At 38.4% G+C, this 5,744-nt stretch overlaps 1 pseudogene across 1 annotated transcript; it reads right to left on the minus strand.

Annotated features, from left to right (window-relative positions):
- Window positions 1-2,539: 2,539 nt before the first annotated feature.
- Window positions 2,540-4,667, minus strand: LOC143552150 (histone-lysine N-methyltransferase family member SUVH9 pseudogene; annotated as a pseudogene). The gene is made up of 2 exons (XR_013138596.1): window positions 2,630-4,667; window positions 2,540-2,558 (listed from the first exon to the last, which is right to left on the minus strand). The product of XR_013138596.1 is annotated as a histone-lysine N-methyltransferase family member SUVH9 pseudogene (transcript).
- Window positions 4,668-5,744: the final 1,077 nt, after the last annotated feature.

The raw sequence follows: 5,744 nt of genomic DNA on the forward strand, positions 1-5,744 counted from the left end.
TTTTTTCTTCAAGACCCATTGTTGTGAGCCCACAAGCACCACTAAGCTCAACAAATCAAACCAACCCACAACCACTGGCCCAACAAGAAAGAAAGAAGAGTTCTAGAATCATCACACCACCAATACGTTTTCAAGATTATCACATGTGAGCCAGGTCATCAGGGAATATTAGAATTGGTTACATAAGGAGTAAGATTCAGTTTCTTATTCGACGATGGTGGTGGTCAGCGACTTCGCGCTCGGTTGCAGCTGTAGCGGCGCTGAGTCGCACTTTGTTGATGAGGAACTGTGTATATGAGCCTTCATTTTGTAATGACTATGATGATCAATAGATCTGAGTCGATTAGTTTATTTCTTTTCGCTTTTTATTTCATTTTAATTTAGCAAGCACTTGCTTAAAGCTACATATTGGGCCTGCTTATCTTTATGCATAAATGAGACCCTGTGCAGAGGGGTAAAATGGTCTTTTGTGCAGCAAGGAAATTGGCGTTAACTATTACGCCTTGATTATTCGGAAAAAGAAGGCAACAGAATTTACGGCTCCAAGTTTAGTATTCTTTAGTAAGGTGGGATATAATCAAACCCAATATTGGAGTTCATGAATTTTGCACGTAGTGATTCTTATAATGGAATTCATGTTGGATTGCAAGGCGAAAACTTTTATATGCAAGTGTGTTGGTAGTATATAGCTTAGAATGAATTGGTGATGAGATTAGACAAATATTTGATCCCTGCTGTGAAGGTACTTGATTATACTTCCATAAAAGTAGTAATTGGTCAACCTGTATAGCTTAATGTTTAGTATGCATATTGTAATTTTATAGTATTGAATGTAAGTATTTGATGTAATCTAAGTGGTATTTGATTTTAGAAAGTGTTTGGCTTATTCAGCACACACTTTGGATAGTTATACAAAATTGTTCTAGTAGTTTTTGTTGAAGATTTCTTCTCATTTATGTTTTGACTAGCATTAGCATTTACAAATGTTTTTTTTTTCTAACATACTGGCGCAACGCGCGGGGTACTAAATACTAGTTGAAGTCAATATGAGTGAGATAGTTTGACGATTTTAGGGTCATTATATGATAATCAATTAAGTATAATCGGATTACTAAACTCATAATAATTAGGCTCTTCTCTATGGCGGGGGGCATCAACCCCTCCACAATGTCACGTTAACGCCACGTGGGCAATGGGGGCTTTGAAGCCTCAAACTATAACGCCCCTCTATGGTGAGAGGATTTAAACATTTTATTTATTTATGTAACAAACGTAATTTATAAGAACTATATAATAATACTAAAACTAAAATAAAAATAAAAAACTTACAAATGTTAAATATGAGTTATTTATTTTGGGGTTGGGTTTGGGTTTGAACTCGAGCTTGTGTTCGTGTTTGGGTTTGAGCTCGGATTCATGGTTGTGGAAATATGAGAGTCGTAGAGCAAAATAATGGTGCAGAAAATAATTGGTTTGAATTTATATAGAAAATAATTAATTTGTTTTTTTACTGTTGAATAAGGGCCCACAAAATTAATCCAAGCGTGCCGGTCATTCGAAGGCCGCCCCCCACCTTCGGCGCCCCCTAAAACCGCCCCCTCGGGCGGTGCTCCCCGCCCTCCACACCCCAAGGAAGTCCTCTACCGCGCCCATAGTGAACCGTCTTAATATACTCATTGTTGATATAACGGTTGAAGAAACACAGAAGGGGGACAACCCAGACTCCGTGTCTCAACATGAACTGCCCAACCCTTCCATCCTACCACAGAGTTATTTAAAAACGTTCTGTTTGCCCTAAATTTGTTTCAAACCTTAAGCATACAAGAGCCTCATACACCGAGTTTGCTTCCAATATGCATATATCAAGAACATAAATGGGATCCCGATCAATAAACACCATGTGGACTTTAATATTGAAAATGGCGCCCTTCGCCTTAAAGATCTGCATTTGCGCGGTTTTAATCTTAGAACCACGGTCAACCAACTAACCAGGTGACGACATGTCAACCCCAAATCGAGAATGACTCGATATTGTGCTAAGAAAGCCAAAAAATAGCACAGCATCTTAATCAATGAGAGTTTTTAACACTTGGAACACTAAAAATGTCTTCTTATTTCAATATGACCATTTGATCCTTCAGTCAATCACAGGTTTGGTCAAAAAGACTATTTATCAATTGGTCAAAATGGACTTTTTCATGAATTTCTCCTTATAAAAGACTACAACGAAGGTCATGGACACATTGTACGTAAACTTACCAATGCAGAAAGAACCTAATGCATTTCAAAAATTCTTATATTATATTTATATAACTTGTAAATAGTGCATACATGATTTAAAATTCTGCCGGCACCAACAAAACTTGCTTCTTGAATCGGAACCTTAAACTATGTATCATTCCCCATCTTAATCCGTGTGCATTATGCATTTCAAGAAGCAATTACACAGAAGATAGCTTACTCAAAAACCTTCATTTAGTGGAAATAATAGCATATGTAGTTGGAGACTTAGCTGCAAAATGGTTGCCAACATAATGTCTTTATAGTTTTATACCAATCTACAAAACACAATATTTGAATACAGATTAGCATCTATCTGTTAAATATATGGCAAAATTCAGCATGTTACCTTAGCATGTTGTACATCAAAAGATCTGCATTAAGATGTACACAAAAATCAAACAAACAACTTGAGCCCGTTAGTTACAGATAGCCAGTTTTTCAGACCATTCACCAGCTGCATCATAATCAAGACTAAGCTCCCTCAATGGAGGAATGTTTTCCATAGCAAACAACATAAGATGAGGATATGCGATATTGTTATGATCATACATCACCAACTGCACAAAAACATTAGGGCACGGGCTATGGCTCATGTAACAAGCAACATTCCTCATTTTAGAAACATCCACAGTAAAATCCAATGGTGGGATTGATGGATAAGACGGGCGTGAATATTCAGAAATAACTTGACAAAAATCGCCCCATTCAGCCCATCTTTCACCAAACCGATATGGATAAACTAAACTATCTTCCCCGTTCATGGTAAAAACCTGTGCTTGATTTTTAGTAAGCACAACTCCAGTATATTCGCAAATAAACGAACCCGCTTGTATCAAGTCTAGCGACCTAACTCCCCAGCCCGTTTCAACCGACCTAAAGATTTCAAAATTATGCCTCACACCCTTTTGACTGACCCAATTGATACAATTAGGAGGGCAAGAACAAAACGGGCCACATTCAAATATCACCGGTTTACCTTTTAGAAGTCGCCCGTTTGAATCATAAACAAACTCGCCACCGTTCTTCCTAGCACATGCACAATCAAGTGCACATCCATTTACACAATCACACCCACCACTATTTCTCTCATTTTGATACACGAAAGTCGGAAAAATAGTCGTTACCTGATAGTCATAATCGAGTGGCTCATGGTTATCATCAATGTCATTAAACAAGAAAACCGGTACATTCTCCTTCTTTCTTGAAATATCCAAACTAACATATCCAACGGGCCGCGCCACCATCGGGTTCGCCTTAACACTCTCGGCAAACTTAAGAACCGCACTGCCCATTTCAGGTTGACCTTCCATCCTAACAAGCTTAAACTTATACACACCAAAACCCGACTTCCCGACTTCAAACCAATACTCCTCAATCTTATAAACCCCATCGTAAACATAAACCTTATCACCCGTCCCATTCCCGCCTTTATACTTAACCCCACGAACAACCCGCACCTCAACCTCATGATGCATACTCCTTTCCAACCCAAGATTCCCCGTCTCCAACCGCTGATGAAACACCTGCCTCGAATTCTTATCCTGCCCACCTTGACCCGTATACACAATCACCTCACCGCTATCCTCGTCATCCTCGTACCCACCCGAAACAATGACACTATCTTCGAACTTAAATAATCAATCCCAGCCTGCACCTGACCATGAACACCCAACACACATAACTCCATCCTAAAAAAGAAGACATCACCCACATTAATCCCCGGGATCGGTCCCACGATCCGCTTATCCTGATTCAACCAAAGCCCCCTTTTTCGCATCTCCGAAGCCGCCTTCATATCGGCTCGGGCGCGAACGGCACGGCCGGTTTACGGGTTTCGGTCCTCGATCATATAATTAACCCATAACGAATCGTATAATATTCTGGTTTTCCTCACTAATTCTCTAAAATACCTCTCGTCTTCGATCTCGAGACCTGAAACCCTAACTAATTCACCTGATCGTGGCGGAGGCTTACGACGAAAGGAACACTCGACGGCTGTCAGCTGGTTATTATTATTATTATTATTATTATTATTATCATCTTCAATTACCGGTACGATTGCTAGAGAATCAGGATCCATGTAGTCAAGCTCCACATTTTCGTCAATATGATTGTCGGTAGAATCAGATGGAGTGAAATTAGGGTTAGGGTTTTGGAACGAATCGGATAGATGAGGTTCGGGTTTAGGTTCCATATTATTAGGTGGTTTGATAGGAAAGAAAGGAAGCTAGAAGATGATTGTGTGAAGAAGTAATAAACACCAGCTGGAATATGGGATCATGACATGGTGATGTTTATGTATCTTCAAAAGATATGAAGGAGCACGTTACTGGAAACCTGGAGAAAGAAGATACGTCAGGGAGGTGGTGTGGTGGTGATAGTGGTAGTGGGTTAACCGGAATATACGGAAATGAAAACAAATTAACTAAAATATTATTATTATTGTTATAAACTTATACACTGAGATTAAATTCACAATACACGTTATCTGGATTCCGTGAGGAGAGAGTAATGTTACTATAGTTAAGGTATAGTGTAAGAGTGTTTACGGTTCGGTTTGAAACCGTGAAGTCGGTTATCTGTTTGGTTTCATGGTTAGTTTTTTTTATAACTATCGGTCGGTCGGTTTCAAAAGATTCTAACCGTAGCGAATGGTTTGGTTTACGGTTTACAACAAAAACCACCCATGTATTAATTTATTTATATTTACCTAAACCGGAACCAAACCGTTACGAACGGTTTGATTCGGTTCGGTTTAAGAGTCCTATGGTTCGGTTTTGGTTTACAAATATAAAAACCGTTACCAACGGTTTGGTTCATGGTTTGAATCAAAAACCACAAAAATTAAACTATGAACACCCCTACTATATTGTATATTTTATATTGGCTTAGGTTATACATACACCATGTTGGTTATTCATACACCATGGTAGCATATACGAGCCGTATAGGCTCTATACGGCTCGTATAGGTACATAGTCAAGTCATTTTCAAGCACAAGTGTCAGGTTTTATTCTTTTGTATCGTATAGCCCCTATACGACTCGTATAGGGCTATATGACTCGTATAGGGTCTATTTGAGTCGTATAGGTTTTTTTTCAATTTTAAATTTACAAAATATTAAAAATAACACCTCTTTATATTATATTCACTGGATTATTAAATCCCAATATTACAATTAGTCAAACAACTTTCTATAGAAAATCATAAATCATAGACAAATCTATCATGTTTTAGGCTTATACCCAAATGTTATAATAAGACATACAACTTTTGGTATTATCTTACAAAGCAACACACAAATCTTACATGGTTTGGGTCGTATAGACCAGAAAAGTAATTAAAAATCTCTAGTCAACGTACATGCTGACATGCTGTATATACGAGTCGTATAGACCCTATACGGCTCGTATAGGTCAGACGAGTTACGTAGGCTATACGAGCTGGAAAATTTATACGGC

The sequence above is a fragment of the Bidens hawaiensis genome, unplaced genomic scaffold (assembly GCF_021521415.1).
Source record: "Bidens hawaiensis isolate Kalapana, Puna unplaced genomic scaffold, B.hawaiensis_p1.1 tig00016783_1, whole genome shotgun sequence".
NCBI classification, from domain to species: Eukaryota; Viridiplantae; Streptophyta; class Magnoliopsida; order Asterales; family Asteraceae; genus Bidens; species Bidens hawaiensis.